Raw genomic sequence first — 16994 nt, 5'->3', positions numbered from 1 at the left:
AATGTAAAAGTTAACCTGTCAGTGCCACCTGTGACATTACTAGGAAATTTCTCTGTAACCTATACATTTCTCTTCCTGGAAATAGAACATCCAGCAGAGTATTTTTGATAGTTCTTCCAAGTGGGTGAGTCCTCCCCTGATGGATGCAAAAGCAGCAGTGCTATGATCAATGAGCCCCTCCCCTTACAACCTTTGCTTTAGGATATGTTCATTCAGAGCCAGCCGGAAGGAAAGGTAAAGCTGAAAAAATAAATTTAATTTGGATAAAGTAACAACCACCAGCGCCAACAGGAGTCAGAAACTTGAACAATGGTTACTTATTCTCAGCTTTGCTAAGAGCATCTCCAGAAACACAAAGTGAGATGAGAGCACATGATGTGCCCTCACTTGAGAAGTGAAATTTACCGCTAAGAGTACAAATCTTCAATTTCTAAGTGAAAGCACTTCCTCATCATATGTTAAGACGACAGAAAGGAAAAGTGACAAGGAATACACAGGTGCTCAGAAATTCTTAACAGTAAGAGACAGACAATTCTTGCAACCACTGAAGCATGCTGTAAGAAAAGTACTTTGTTTCCTTTTACAAATGTTACTCTGACAAGTCTTTGATGAGCCTTCTGCCAAAATCTATGCCCAAGCAACAGTCCATGTCCAATATCTAAAGCTTTTTAAACATGAAACTCTCTCAGCTAAACAGTGCAGAAAACTAATTATGTCCCTTTTAACGTACAATGCAACTATGGATCTATGCATACACTTGGTGAGAAAGTGCAGCCTAGTTTCCTTACAAAACCATCACAGCTCTTGGACTGGTGAATGGGAGAGAGCTTTGGGGAACAGAGAAATGGAAGTATAGACAGCTGAGCTGATCTTTGGGTACCCCCTTCTCCTCTCATTGCAGAGGCCAAGAATTAGAAGAGCATAAGACACAGAAAGCTCATGAGAAACTATCTATTCCTGCCTCTTCATTGGGAAGTTCCGGTGAATCTTTAAAGGAGGTTGTCCCAGCTCTATACTGCTGTAGAAGCCTACATGGGGAGCACCTACCTACCAGGAAGAACTGTCATACATACTTTTGATCAAGAAAACTTGAAGCCAGGATATATATGAAATATATGAAAATGTATTGCTCAGCACCCTCCGTAGCAACCTAATTTGTTCCCCCCAATACACAGTGTTCTCTTCTGCAACTTATGTGGACTTTTCAAACCACTCTGCACAAAAATGGTTGAAACTGAGTTATCTTTGTTTTAGTACAGAGCTGGAAAGATAGACTGTAGTGGTATTTTGTGAAAAGCCTTTTCAGAACAGTATTTTCTAAAACACCTCAGTTTTTAAACTTGTGAAGTTTGCAGTACAAAAATGAATGTTATATTCTCATGCTGATTTTGGGTCTCAGAACTTGTGTAACCTCCACTAATGAAAGCAAAGTGCAGAGACAGGAGTCACTACAGGTAACATGCTCTCCTGTTTATCCCAGATCGTAAGAGCAACTATGTCCAGCAGTCTCTGCTTGTGGTCTGATCCTAGCAATAGTGGCATTTTACCTGCTGTATATTATCCAGAAACACCACACAGTTGTCTACTCAGATAAAAAGAACCACTGCATGACTCTCTCTGCATGCAGCTCATCCCATTTTCTGGAGGTGCTTCTGTAACATGCTCTACTACACTACCAAAGCACCTTAGACACTGCTTTTCAAAGTCTCCAGCGGAAAACCTTTTTGTTGAGTAAGAGCTGAGCATTCACCTTATCCTCACCCTCCATTTTGAGTAGAGAATTGGAAAGCAATGCCAGCACCAATAACTTATGGCACTTTTTCAAAACTTCCCTAAGAATCTCAGAAAGCCTACATTACCCAGAAATTACTGCTATGTTGAACTACACTTGGAACTGTGGGGAAGGAATCCACAAAGCAATGCTAGTGTGGATACCCAACAAAAGTGCAACAGTACTTCTAGTGGTTCAAATAGCAACTTTTCAGCTATATACACAGAGATAGACAGAGGGTGGTTGTAAGGCCAATCACTGTCACAGAAGTACCTGAAACGCTACAGCTCAAATTCCTCAGGAACTGATGACGACTGCCTTTAAAATGTACGATGTCAGTAATTTCCTCCCCTTAATATTTTTCTCCCCCTTCAGATTCTATAAAGAAATGCTTAGTTTGCAGCAAACTCTGGCAGTCTCTCTCTCTCTCTCTCTCTCTCACACACACACACTTTTTTCAGAAATAGTTTTATGGTCCCTTAGCCATTTCTTTTGCAACAATTAAATATATGCAGCACTTTAATCTCCTAGAACGTCTTTATCCACTTGCACAGTGGTTTTCAATCTTTTTTCATTGGCGAACCCCTAAAAAATTTCAAATGGAAGTGAGGACCCCTCTAGAAATCTTAGACAGTCTGTGGATCCACCCAGGAGTCCGCGGACAACAGGCTGAAAACCACTGCAAAAAAGGGTTTGCAGATTGTTCATAAAATCTAACAAATTATCTTAATTAAGATGCTTATTTTTCTAAATGACACTTTAGTGTCACATTGATACCATAAAATTGTTATACAAAAGTACAAGTTCAGTTAGGATTCAAAGAAGATTTTATATTAACTGGCTTGTCTTCTCCAAAAGTAGGGTTTTTTTTGCATTTATATTTATTAAACTAACTCACAAGCTAAGTTATGTAGCAGTATAAATATTAATGTGCTGCAATAAACTGCAAGACCCATATTACACAGAACGTCTGGACTATTTAAATCCCTCTCAAAAAGCACACACTCACTGCCAGTTGGAGCAAGGCAAGCTGTGGCACTGAGACTAAGGCACCTTTTCTACTTCCTCAAACTAAAAAAGTATCACAGCATTTAAAATGTTTAGTGAACAAAGTTAACTCCCAAATGAAAACTGAAGTCAAAGACAATCCTTGTTTCTCCAGATCCCCAAAACTCCCCCAATAATCTGCAAAATAATATGGTCTTCAGAATTTATCTTTTTTTTTTTTTTTAAATCAGGAGATTAATTATCTTGATGGAAGCCAGAACGCAGTCTAATGTGCTTTATAACAACCTGCCTCTACAGAGAGTCAGGTTCTCAAGGGAAGGCACTGAATCTTCCTTCTCTATATTCCAAGCACATTTTGGGAACTACTACAACAAAAAATGACAAAAGGTTTGCTAGGCACAGACAATACAAAAACAGTCCAACTCAAAAAATGAGGCTCCTGAAATGGGAAAATGAAACCTGTTTATTTTAAACTGAAAATATGTATATATGAAAAATTCATGAGCTGCATCTCCTTCCTCCTTTGGGAAAGGATAATTTATAGGAACAGAAAAAGATTTTCTGAGGAAAAAGTTACCTTTTATTTGATAAAAACACGTCCATTATCTTTACTTAGTTTCAAAATTATTCTTCCATTTTATCCTCCATCTCCGTGGAGGTGCATCCTCAGCCTAGACAATAAATCACTTTGGCACTGTTGGTCATTACAGCGGGAATATTCATTTTTGATGTCATAATACTGCGATGGATGAGTATAGGAAACCAATTTCTCATAGTCCTAAGGCAACATAAATAGGGTTCATCTTTTTAAAACTCAAGTCTAACGTGAGGACAGGCATTCTTTCAAACAGCTGAGAGACTGACCTTATTTTCATGGTTTATATGCCAGAAAAATAGCTCTGAGACAACATATTATGGATATATGTTAATGACAGTAGTATAACTTTAAACACTGTTCTTCAATATTTTAAATAATTTACTAATCATAACTTCTTAATTCACTGCAGCTAAACAGTTATATTAAATACTAATATGCAGTATTTTTTATATATTTTCCTCACATTAAAGCCGTAAGGAGAAGCAGTACTGCTGACAAAGTGACAGACTCAATATAGAGTGCTGGTTGTGACAGATGGTGCAATTTACTCAAACACTGTTGAAAAATCTCATTGAATTAAGTATTTTTTGAAGTCCATTGTATTAAATGAAAAGTTTATGTATTATATGTAACTTCCCTAGGGAGGAGTTGTGGCCAAATGTAAACCTTGCAAAATGTTACTTACTCTTGGTTGGAATTGAGGGGTGATCTCTGGTAAGTTTATTAGCATGCCTGTAGGTCCTTCTATTATTTTTAAAATTTTCTCTATAATGCTATCACCTTAAGAATAAATGTGCTTGCTTATAAAGGGCTGCATGGTAACTTATAACTGTGGGCAACTGCACTGTTTATAGCCTCTGGTGAGAAACCAAAGTGCAGACACTAGCCACTCAGACCATCTGGCTTGCAGAAACAACAGTGTTGGCTGAGAACTGCAGCCTAAAAAAAGATCTTGGTTAGGATGCAGAGAGACATGTGTCTCTGCCCATGAGCGGTGATGGCTGGAGAGCCGAAAGCCTAAAAGTGGGTGTCCCTGCTGGACCACAGAGGGGGAAATAAGGAGCAGTCGCTCTGACCTGTGACACTGATTACCAACGTAAGTGCATAAGTTATCAAAACTATGATATCACCACACAGGATCTATTTTAGATAAACTGGAATCAAAGCCTTTAGGGTGTTACATGTTAGAATGAATTTTAATTGCCAGACAAAAATTCATTCTCAGGTAAAAGCATATTGTAATATGACAGACTTGTGAGGGTACAGCTACAAACCAATATAAATTTATAATTACATACAAAACATTAAAAGAAAGTTATTTGGGTTGCAAAGGCAAGCACTCAAAAACATAAGCAATACCAGATTTAAGATTGCCTGTGCAACTTTTGTTCCATTATGTGCATCCATCCTGTGTACTGAATCAGGCCGTATTTCTGTAGAAAAAACGCTATGTAATTTAAAACTGTCAGAATGCATACGCACAAGAGGCACAATTAAGGTTGCATTGGCAACGCTAAATCTTGTTATTTCCTTTGACTTTCAAATGTTTGACTTTGTGCCCTAAATAGCCTTCTTTTAAAGTAAATTTTTATGCAATTTACTAGTTTCTAAAAAAACAAAAAAAAAAAAACAGATTTTATTACATAAAACTCTACCATCTGCCTTTCACGCATGTGTCACAGTTACAGGCTAACTGCACCTTTGAACCCTCTTCTAGCCTGTGTGCATGCACCCTTTCAGGTGACAGGCCCTGCATGCCTTCAATTCTCTCTGGGTGGAACCCTGAGAGTCCCAGTTTAGGTGTCTCACATAAAGGCATGGATACTAGCATGAAGCAGCAGGCTATCAAGTTTTATCTCCCCTCCTGCCTAAATGCAACTAACCCCTTCTTGAATTAGTCCCCTGTATGCTTACTGTAAAACCATGATAAATCAAAACAGATGGAATATATAATATTAATAAAACATTACGGGCGGGTCTCCCATGTCCTTCGCACAGGATTCTACCATTTGAGGTACAGAACTAACTACATTAGTGGCAACAGCAGCAAACTGTCATCCCAAAGAAGGTGGGGCCACTTGGGTCATGTGCTGGATCTGGTAGGTGTTCAGTGGACCAGCCCAAGTTTCTTCCTCGCCCCCAGAGAGCTGGGAAGATCTTGCCCTATGTGGTGGCCCCAGAGTAAACTGGCTTCTGGGGCCATGTGCTCAGACTGGAGGAGTGGTTGAGAAGGAGCCTGTCCCACCTCTCCCCCCTTTGGGAGCTGGGGGGGAGTTCCTGTCTTATTTAATGCCTCCAGAGTGCAGGGGATAGGCCACTGGGGCCATGTGGAGAGTCTGGGAGAAGGTAATTATGGGGAATCTCCACCTACTCCAAACCTCTAGACAATCCCAGTACAGTATCTGCTAGTGTTGCTAAAGCAGCAGCATCACGAATCTAGCTCTTTGGAAAGTTCTTTATTATTCTGGGACACTGCCAAAATTTCTGAGAGTCATGCAAGTAACAAAAGGGAAACTGTGATTTTAAGTTTACAACTCGGCTGAACCTGAATGGCATTTCATTGGACAAGCCTAAAGCATGTCTCCAGCCCAAAGACACTCTCATTACCGAATTTAAAAGGCTTATGGTAAACAATGGAGGTCAACTGTTACAAAGTGATAAACAACAGTCCTAAGAATCTTTTATAACAGAAAGTGTTAAGAAACCTAAACACAGAAGTTGTTCCCAGCTTGCTCCATAATAAAACTGCTGTAAAAACATGTTTAAGTGTGTTTGCTATAGTACCATGATACATTTTAACAAGTGAAATAATAATAAAAAAATAAATAAAATCTATTTCCACTATTTTATCTCTCTGCTTTACAGGATCACCTACTTCCCTTCGGCTGCACTGCTTTCAGATTTCCATTCTCTTGTTATCCCCTCACCAATACTACTCTGCATTTTATTCTGTGCTCTCTGGTAGTGAAACCAAATTTGCCAGAAATAGACTGAAAAACTTATTCCAACAGCAAGAAATTAGGCTTTAAAACCTGCTGCAAAAAAACAAAAACAAACAAAATAACTACCCACAGACCAGAGCGGCACAGAACACTGTAGAAAAAAAATGTACAGGACAAAATGTTTTAGTACAAAATTGTTCTTGGGAAATGTGTTGCTAAAGTTAACTTCCTAGGATTTACAGAAATTTGCAGTTAAGCACACTTCTGCTTTATCCACAGAACTGGAATACCACAAATAGTTGTAACGCAAGCTTGCACACACTGTCCTACCAGCATCTCTCAAACCTACTATGAAAGAACTTTCTAGGAATTAATGAATTGGTAGCATGCAGCCATCGCACTTCAAATGTTGCTTAGATCTCACAAGCAAACCAAGATCAGCATTAGTCAGTACCTGGGGACGAGATCTCCAAGAAACATTAGCGTGCTGCAGGCAACAGAGATAAGCTTTTACAGTTGTAGAAAGTCTCATAGAATTTAAGGAAGGTTAAACCTTCATGACATAGCCAAATTGCAACCTGAGTAATTGATTACTATTTACTTAAAATTCACTTATGGTTTCAGATGTTGTTACCCTTATCCTAAACTGCTGTGCAGTATTAAAAAATTGCTGCATTCTGCTGCAGTTATCTATTTCCAGAGCGAATGAAGCAACTCTTGTAAATATATTACACACACACACAACTATGTAAAAGAATGTTAAGGTTGCAAAGCCAAGCACTCAAATTAGGAAGGGTCAAAATTAATGATGCCTTCATTCAGCCCACTGGTGGGTAGCAGTATGTGCACGTACACATATGCATAATACTCCTGACATTACATAGGAATCTAGCAGAACCAAGAACAGAATTGAGCTCTCTTAGGTCCCACTCTGGTCTCAAAACACAGAAGAAAAATCTCTCTTCTTAAAGTCCCCTCCTCATTCACTGTCCATCACGTGTATTGCACTGGGCAAGGTAGGAGCCCTGCAAAACTAATACCATTTTAATATATATACATAGGGAGATGAATTAAGCTTGTATTGGCAATCATATCTCTGGCACTTCCAAGCTTTTGAATGCTTGACTTTCAAACCTAGACAATCTTTTAATGTACTGCTTTAAAAAAATGCAACTACAACTACATCATGTGGAATCATATTCCCCACATAGGTGTCAGCAGTGTCTGAACCTAGGACTTTTAGATCCACACCACAGTTCTCCATTACTTGAGCAAAACGATTATCTGACCATTGCAGATGCTTATGTGAACAACTAGTAGAGGGGGAAGCAAAACACTATCAATGGTTTACACAACTATTTGCTGGAGAGAAGAAAAAATGTTGGGAATTAGGATTCCTGTGTTCCTCTACTGGCTATGGGAGAGAGTGTCATCTAGAGGTTAAAGTATAACACACACCAAAGTACAGATCTGACAGTGGTCGTACCAACTCAGAAAAAGCGTTCCATACAAAGGTGGTGGAAAAAACACATATGGGAATGGTTGTGGAAAAGCAAATCATGCCAACCTCAATGCCTGTGTCAACTGGCAGAACACAATGAGATTTATGCATCTATCCATTAAGAACAGAACTAAGAACAACTTACTGCACACAGGCTGCCTAATAGCCATCAACTGGCAAACATTTCTGGTCACTATCAAACTGGGCTGGATCTGACCCACCGACCCGATTCTTAACAAGTGTGCATGTCGCTACCAGTTTAAAACATCCCCATAGATTAAGAGTAAAATAAATAACTGGAGTTTAACTTCTTCAGTACCCTATGAACAAAGTATATGCAGTCACCTGTATGACCTTACAACTATATGCTAAGTGCCATGTGTTACTAAAGTCTGCACTACTGTGGTAAAATCAGTGATCCTGTTTAGAAGTTTGTCATCACTCAAGGGATTAAAATTAATAGCAGCAGTTATCGTATAGGGAGGTTTATTTGTTCAGAATTCATGAGGTGTTGCCTTGGGCAAGAGAAGAAAGAGGAGAAACAAACTATTGTACCCTCTCCACTGGAATTTCTGTTTGATATCAAAACCAGAAGCTGTGATATGGATATGTCTGGACAACTGCTGTTTGTCATTATGACTATACTCCTCCTGTTACCACAATTCTTAACTGTCTGGAACTCAAACTCACATTTCAGTTGAGGACTTAAGCCAACTCCTTTCCACCCCACCACACAGAAAGTTTATATTTCAATGTTTTACCTAGTAGAATTTATTTACAAAATGTAAGTATTTGATTTGGTTCATTAATCCTTGTATTGATCAGAGACCTGCTTTATAAAGGCTTTGTTGTAGTTTGGCAAGCACTCCTCAAAATAAGTGTGTTCCAAATGGATTTACACTATTGGCAGTGTTGTCTCTCTAATATCCTGGGATCAACATAGCTACAAGGTGGATGAAGTAATATCTTTTATTGTACCAATTTCTGTTGTTGAAAGAGACACTTTTGAGCTACACAGAGCTCTTCCTTCAGATCTAGGTTATTTAGGTCCTCGGATGCCCAGGCCTGAAGAGCAGCTCTGTGTAGCTAAAAAGCTTGTTCCTTTCCGCAAGAGAAGCTGGTCCCTGGATTTATACTAAGCATTTTGTCAAACAGTTCTTTGTCTTATCATCCACTCTTCTCCATTCATGACCTTCTTCATAGGAAAATTTTTTTTACTGCCAACGTAAGAGTTTATGATGAAATTTTCAAAAGCACCTCAAGTGAGTTAGGTGCCAAACTCCCATTTATATTCCATGTAGGTGAAAAATAGATTGAACATCTGAACAGATTTTAACAAGCAGTCTGAACCTTCACTGTAAAATAAATTGTGTGTGACTAGCTAAAGCACAATGTATTCAAAAAAAAAAAAAAATTAGAAACTGGTGCCTTTTAAAACTGTGAATCTGCTTCCAAATGGAACACACATTGTTCTATTCCAGTCACATAACTGAGCTTTAGAAAAGTATTCATTCTAACTGTTGCAAAGCAGCAGCAGGCTATGGGCATCGGATTTTAGTGTTTGACTGACCACATTTTACAGAATGTTTTGCCAGAGCATCTTATCCAAACATTTTCTCAAAGCAACTACTAGCCAACCATTTAAAATAGTTATAACATGAAAACCCACTGACCAAGGTCTTGTAACAATTAAAACTAATATGCAAGCTGTTATGTCTGGGTAACATTTATCTGCCCTTTACCAGTTTGAAGTAAAGAGAAAAAAATTAACTGGATAGAAGAAAAAACCCTACATTTTGGCAGTGTGTTTCTCCCCGACGGACAGAACAGGCTGTTCCCACAAAACTAGTATTTACCAAACGTAGTTCAAAGATTAAATTTCACCTTCACTGGCATTCACCAAGTGGTGAGTATGTGTGTCACAAGAAGCCACAAGGGGTATAAAAAAAAGTTTAGAGTAACTCCAAACCTACTCTTTATTCTCCACATGCTCCTTTAAGGGAAAAACTCATCAAGCCAAGTACTACTTGCAAAAAAAAAAAAAGCAAGTGTATTTTATTTTTAAAAAAGTTGAAATTTAAAGAATAAAGAAGAATTTAAATTAAGCCAATAAGTATCATTGATTTTGTTTCCTTGATTATTTAAAGTCATCAATCCAGGCTGATTATGCTTCTGACCAAAATGCATCAGGCAAAAAGAAACATTCACACTGAAACGGTAGAGCGTTATCTTTCGGGTATAGATCTTGTCTCATAATCCATTACATAGTGTAATCTTGAAGTGACACAGGAAATACACTTCATCTGGGTCTACACCTAAATCAATTCTGAAACTTGAATTGGCACAGAAAGCTGTCAGCTGATTGGTAAGCAGGACATTCTAAGAAAGCATGTAAAATCAGTGCTCTGATATCTCAGTGGTTACTTGACAGTTTCCAAATAGGTGTCGAGGCATTGTTTTTCCATTTACAAAGCCCCAAATAGATTGGGACTAGCGTAAATAAGGTTGTGTTTCACATGTAATATACTTCTACAGACAAAAGCACAGATGCAGATGCCTGATTCCCCTGGATAAGGGGTAAGGTGTTGCTGGCAGAGTACTCTCCAGATGGGCCTCAGGAACACCATCTAACCTTCGTCCAAAATTGGCTGGATTTGCTATCATTCACAGCATTCTGTAGGGTGTTTGTTTTATCTGGCTTTTGAGGACAGTTACAGGAGACTCTGGGTATAATTTGTATTTAGAGCCGCTGCATAAAGCTTGTATTTAGTTTTGTAATTTTAACTGGTAAGACACTCAGTGCTGGTGTACAGGCACTTACTGTTCTAAACAGAAGAAAAACACCTCTAGATTATAACTGAAAAGATTAGAGACAGTTACATTCTTCTCTAGTCTGAGCATTTGACAGTAGTTGTTGTATAGCTAGTTTCACTGTTCTGTAAACAGCACCCCCCCACCGCTTCCCAAGGCTCTGTAACAGGATGTTCACAAGTAACAACAGCAGTCAAGAATCAGTTGAAGAATCAGGGAAATGTGTGCATAGAGACAGAGAGAAGAGAGTGGAAGTAGGGAGGGACCCAGGCATATTTTGCAACATTTTCTGACCCACAAAAAAGGTTCTTCTAGGCATCAATAGGGAGAAGAAACTTAAATATTTTTAAATGAACTTAAAATGTAAACCCCAATTACGTCAGCAGTAGCTTCATTTCTTGACAATATTTTTCAGCAACAAAAATATCGTGTGTGTCAGTATGGATAAAAAAAATCCTCTCTTCAATACCATATGTTACTACTTGAAAAACTAGTAGGCTCTTCAGTCTGGGTAGCCACACTCTACCATATCAGTGACTGACAGGTCTTGGTCAGGTACTCTGAAAGTCTAGTGGTTAAAGTAACTGTGGATCTTGTAAATGGAAGATAAAATATTTATATGTATCAAAAAAGAGGCACGTAGTTTGAGTTATTACTGGCATCAATTACTGAAAATTTAGAAAAAAAATCTGTTTAAGATGGACTTTTAAAATTCATTAACCCCCCCCCGCACCATTTGCTTCAAAAAGCAGACTCTTTCCAACAAGGAATGGAAATGGCTATATTTTCCATAAAATAAAAGTCACCACCATATTGTAAATGAATACTTAGTTATAGTTATGTTAAATGAGGTGGTAGTTCATTTCTCATGTGGAAAAAACTAATTAAAAACTTTAATATACTGTGGTTCTTCCTTATCCCACAGACCTTTCAGAAAGCCTACTGGCTGATTTTTAAGCAAACAAGTGAACCGTTTTAAGGATCGCTGTCAAACGCCTTTTAAGTTAAAGTTAATTTGACTTTAAAAAAAAAATCAAGTCAGCAGTCTGAAGAAAATCATCTTAGGTTCTAGTTTTGTAGAGGGGGAGGGTGATGATGGTTGTCTCTCTCTGGAGCCTCAAGAACCACCTGTCACAGAGAATTGCTGGTGACAGGCTGTCCAAGAGTCCCAATATGGCCAAGGAGGTAGTACACAGGGAATGGGTGGAGGCCTCCATGGATGTTCATATCAGTGAAATGGTGGTTGTGGCTGTCTCTTATGAGTGATAATCTTCTCAGAGACCTCTGGGAAAGAGCTTCTATATGAAGGGAGAAGAGAGAGCCTTGCACAGACGTTTGGGAGACTGATGCAAGATCTTCATCAGAATCATCCTCTTTCAAATCACTCTGTAGTGGTGCGACACTGGAAGAAACCACTGGTGAAACCACTGGTACAGGGCAAATATCCAGAGATCTGTAAGTCCTCAGAACTAGGAGTATATCGGAGCCAAGCAATGGTGAGTTGGGTGCCTTGGATGCAGAAAGGTCTCGGGAAAAGTGAAACTCTTGCAGTTCCACGAATGTTGTCGGTACCGTGTCCATGGCATACACCAAAGTGAATATGGTTGAGGGAGCTGACGATATCATGACTCGACCACTACAAGGCGAGTCCAGATGGAGCCTGAGCAGGCTTCTTCAGCACTAGGTAAGAAAAGGTAATGCTCCGCTTTCCCAGGTGGCCCGGATGAGACAGAGCAAGACGAACCCTGCCCCCCGCTGGGTGGGCTTTTCGCCACCAGCAGAGTGCTCTGGGAGCCGCCGAGGAAGGACGGCGGAAGAGACGGGGTGAGCATCCGAAGAGAGCCCCCCATCCCCCCCGCTTTCCCATGCAGCCCGGGTGACACAGCGCAGGACGAAAGACATCTTCCTCTTAGATGTCTTCAAGGAGTGTGGTTCAGAGACATCAGAAGCAATGGAATTACTCACAGACTGGCGTATAGGGGGATCCTCAGGCCAGGATCAGAGACTGAGCGCTAAGAACTCTCCATCATGAGGAGTTGAGGTTTGATCTCCCTTTTTTTCTGGCTTTAGATTTTAATACCAGACTGAAGTTGCACTTATGGGAAACATGAAATACTACGAGACAACAGGATGCAGGGGGAATGGCCATCGTTCACCAGGATTGCCTGATACCACAGGCAACGCTTGAAACTAGAAGAATTGGGAATGTCCTCCCAGTAAAGTAGAACTCCCATGAGGGGAGAAACTATATATATATTTTTTTAATGATTACAGCTAAAACTACTACGTATAACTACTAAGAACAACTATAATAAGTTAATAAAAGAGCTAAGGGGACATAGCTGAGGTAAAACTCAATGTGGACAACTGCTAAGGCTCCATCTTAGGCCAAGGTGGTTCAGAAGGAACTGACGGCAGTTCACCCACACAGTGCTACATACCAGCATGGAGCACAAGTTTGAGTAGCGCACACATATGGGCCAAACAGACACTCCTATGAGAAATCTCCATTCAAAGGTGCAGGGAACACAAGTGCACCTAGAGTGGGGCACTAATAGGGACATTGCTCAAAGAAACCCATTATCTTTGTGGGGAAAAACTCCCTGGGAGGCTTTATTTGGCTCAATTCAACATTACAGCTCAAACAAGTGGCTGAGAGGTGGAACCAAAGGGGGGTTATTTGCAGCCAACATGGGTGGTCCAGCTCTGATTTCATTACAGAATTTACCCTCAGAAACGACACAGTGCTAGGTCTGGAAAACAAGCCTTAGACATGAGATTTGGAACTAGCCATCAATCTGAGGTGGCCAGGGCACAGTTAAGGTCTAAATGGAGGAGAGAAGGAACCTCACCTGAACTGGTAGAGGGCCTGTGCAGACTTGTGTTTCTGGCATATCCGGATACCATTGAGGCCTTCTAGGATAGTCTGGCAATGGACCAATTACAGATGTTCAACTGGACTTGCAGATCAAAATCAACAAAGATGTTGAGGTGCTGTTGAATTTTCCACAGAACTTGAATCTTTTTCTGCAGCAGTTAATCAGAAAAGGAAGCAGCTGCAAGTGAGGAAGATGGACGCTCGTCACCATAAACCATGTAAGTACAGCTCTGGGTCTAATGTGTATGACGAAAGAGGGGAATTCTAATTTGGTTCACGATCATATTGAATTATTGGAACAAGTGATAAATATGGTTTGTAAAACAAGCGAAATTGGCAATAATGCAAAAATTAAAGGAACAGCGCTGTTAAATGCTGGTACTGTGATAAAACTGGCCATACAAAGAAGTACTGTTATGAATTTAAGGCTGGCCAAGACAGACTGTCACAAGTGTCTAATGAAAGCCTTCTGCCAGTTTGGAAAATAGGCGGGGGAGACAGATCAAGCTGAAAGGGCATAGTTTGGAGGTACACTAAACCTCAGAGTTACGAACATACCAGTCAATGACAGACCTCATTTGGAACCGGAAATACATAATCAGGCAGCAGCAGAGACCTCCAAAAAAGCAAATACAGTAAAGTACTATCAAGCATACTACTTAAAAATGCTGCTTTCCCTTTTTTCCTTCTGCACAGTAAAGCCACAGGGTGGGGACAAGCTCATCACACAGTCCCATGAAAGTGACTTTTCTCATCCAAAAGTTCCGTAGCCACTGCTCATCATCCCAGACTTGCATGATGATGTGATCCTACCACTCAGTGCTTGTTTCCCGAGCCCAAAAGCACCGTTCCATGGTGGTGAGCATGTCCATGAATGCCACAAGCAAGCAATCTCGTATTGTATGCATTACTCGACTCAATATCATCGTTGGAGTCCTCACTGTCACTTTGGATCTTAAGGAATAACTGGACTGACAAATGTGATATGCTGGTGAGACTCATCAGCATATTCCTTAGCAGTTCGGGCTTCATTCCCACAGGGACAACAAGAGTGCGCAATACAAAAACAAAGTTGAAAGACGGTGCCAATTGTGGACAGAAGCAGAGGGATTGCTAGGATGCAAACCGGTGCATCATGGGGTGTTGGGACAGGACCCAGAATGCCCCTTACCTTTTGCCCCCTTCCCACAAGCCACAGTGCCAGAATGGGAAGAGGTGCTCTGTGGAATAGCTGTCCACGATGCACGACTCCCAATGCCGCAGCAAATGTGGCCACGCCAGTGCGCTTGCAGCTGTCAGTGTGGACAGACTGCAGCGCTTTCCCTACTGCGTTTTATAAAGGTTGGTTTAACGCAAAGTGCTCTACATTTGCAAGTGTAGCCATGCCCTTACCAATTCAATTCTGTGGAAATTCCCTTGACAGATATGGCCCAGGTTAACCAAATGATTTGTAGGCAATTGGTTTGCAGTGAACAAACTGTCCTGTTACTCAGACAGGAACCATTATTACAGCTATAAGCTGTGGTAGATTTCCAACAAAGGAAAGAGGGGAGTGGGTGAAAGCTATTTTCAGAGACCCAGGGTCTCAGGGCAATATTAGGGTACAGCTACACAGCAAACAACAAACATGACAGCAAGTCTCAGAGCCTATTCAACTGACTCAGGCTTCTGCTTCTTGGATAAAAAAGCAACACGGAAGTTTGGGTTGAAAGTGGAGCCCAAGATCCAAGACGTCTACACTGGTATTTTTAGCTCTGCTGCACGAGCCCGGGTCAGTTAACCCAGCCTCAGGGACTTGCTTCTGTGGTTTTGGGTTTGTATTTGGTTTTTTTGCTGTATAGACATACCCTTAGCTGCTAAAGTTCTTGTAGATCTGAAACAAGGACCTATGACCTGTTCGTTTTCTGAACATTTGACACTACAAATAGTTTAAAAAAGCAACTGCAGTTGTGAAACACAAGTCATTGGATCTGGTAAATACTAGCACAGAAGAAAACTACAAGAGGGGGAGCGAGCTCCCAGAGTTTCCATTGGACCTGTTCCAGCACAGTGCTATACATTTACATGGGAACAGCAGAACAGTCAGAGTCTTTCTGGTTAGGAATCATGAGTTGTTCATCAGATTTGGGGTCCCGGTTGAATTACAAATGAAAAAAAAACTTTTAATCCAAAGCGTTTCAAATTTGTGAGATTCTAGGGATCCACAAAACTCTGGCCAACCCAGCACAATGCCTATCTGAAGGAATGGTGGAAAGGTTCAGTAGGACTCGGGGGGGGGGGGGGGGTCAGCTGGCTACTTCTGCAGAACAGCACCAAAGGGACTGGGATCAGCATATCCCATTCCTTTTGACAGATTATAGCACAGCAGTCAAAAAGCGTACAAGTGTACCTCAGCACTCTTCATGTTGCGGCATGAGCTAAAAACACAAGCAAATTTTTTGTATAGAGTCCCTGAAGAGAAACAATGGGAGTTGTACTATTTGGATTATGCAGAAACCCTACAATCCGAAAACTGAACACATTAACATCTTTGCTAGGGAAAATTTGATGATAGCCTCCGACTAACTGAAAAGGTTGTATGATGTAAGGTCATATGGGGAAATTTTTGAAAGAGGTTACCTGATTTGGTCCCATAGAACAAAGAAGGAAAAGAGCCCTAAAGTGGATAAACCTTGGCAAGGACCCTATACAGTACTGATCCAAATCAACAAAATGGTGTACAGGATACAGTTGGGTCCTACAACTAAACCCAAAGTAATCCCTAAGGAACATCTAAAGTGGTATCAGGGAGATAGAATCAGCTTGAGTGTACCCTGCATCTTAGAAAGTAGCTGTCAAAGTTGAGAATGGAAAAATTGTTAGAGGCGAATTTGCTATTAGAACAAAATGGGCAGGACCTGCTTCAGACAGCCAGTTCCACAGAAATTGTAAGTGTTCATCAGAGGCTGACTGAAAAGAAAACCAGGTAGAGAAAAGTCCCAAAGAGATCGGGTTGGAATAACAAATTTTGTGTTTGTGATATGAAACTATTCTGACAGAAAGACACTGTATATAGCTAAGCTTGTATCACTTGTAATCTGTTCAATTATTTCTTTTTGATATATATACAAGCAAGTAATCAAATACTAACATTGCTATTTGCTGTTCAAATGGTTAAACCTTTTGGAAAAAAGTGCATCTTGCCGTCTATCTGATGGAGGCTGTTTTTACATAAAAAACAGAAATCAAGCAGTCAGTTGCTGGTTTCATTAAAAGCTCTAAGAAGCCTTATGAGGGAAAACTAGAGTAAGTATAAAGAAAATTGGAAGTTATAATCTATGCTTGATATAGGCAAGAATTAATATTTCAAAGCCTTTGTCATAAGTAGATAGGTAAGGTAAGGGTTAAGTTTCTTTTACCTGGAAAGGGTAACCAAACACCTGACCAGAGGACCAATCAGAGAACTGGATTGTTTAAAGTCAGGGGTGGGAATTTGTATACTCGGG

At 40.2% G+C, this 16994-nt stretch overlaps 1 protein-coding gene across 5 annotated transcripts in view; it reads right to left on the bottom strand.

Moving 5' to 3' along the window:
- TAB2 (TGF-beta activated kinase 1 (MAP3K7) binding protein 2) overlaps nucleotides 1-16994 on the bottom strand; it is a 142855-nt gene that overhangs the window by 78192 nt on the left and 47669 nt on the right. The window contains exon 3 of one of the 5 annotated variants that reach the window (XM_032771779.2): nucleotides 13484-13658. The exons of the other annotated variants lie outside the window; for them this stretch is intronic. The gene's annotated coding sequence lies outside the window, so the exon portion shown is untranslated. The remainder of the gene's footprint in view (nucleotides 1-13483; nucleotides 13659-16994) is intronic. 5 annotated transcript variants of the gene reach the window in all.

Source organism: Chelonoidis abingdonii, chromosome 3, assembly GCF_003597395.2.
Source record: "Chelonoidis abingdonii isolate Lonesome George chromosome 3, CheloAbing_2.0, whole genome shotgun sequence".
NCBI classification, from domain to species: Eukaryota; Metazoa; Chordata; order Testudines; family Testudinidae; genus Chelonoidis; species Chelonoidis abingdonii.
The sequence above is the reverse complement of the archived record's forward strand: the minus strand, read 5'-3'. Positions and strand labels throughout refer to the sequence as shown.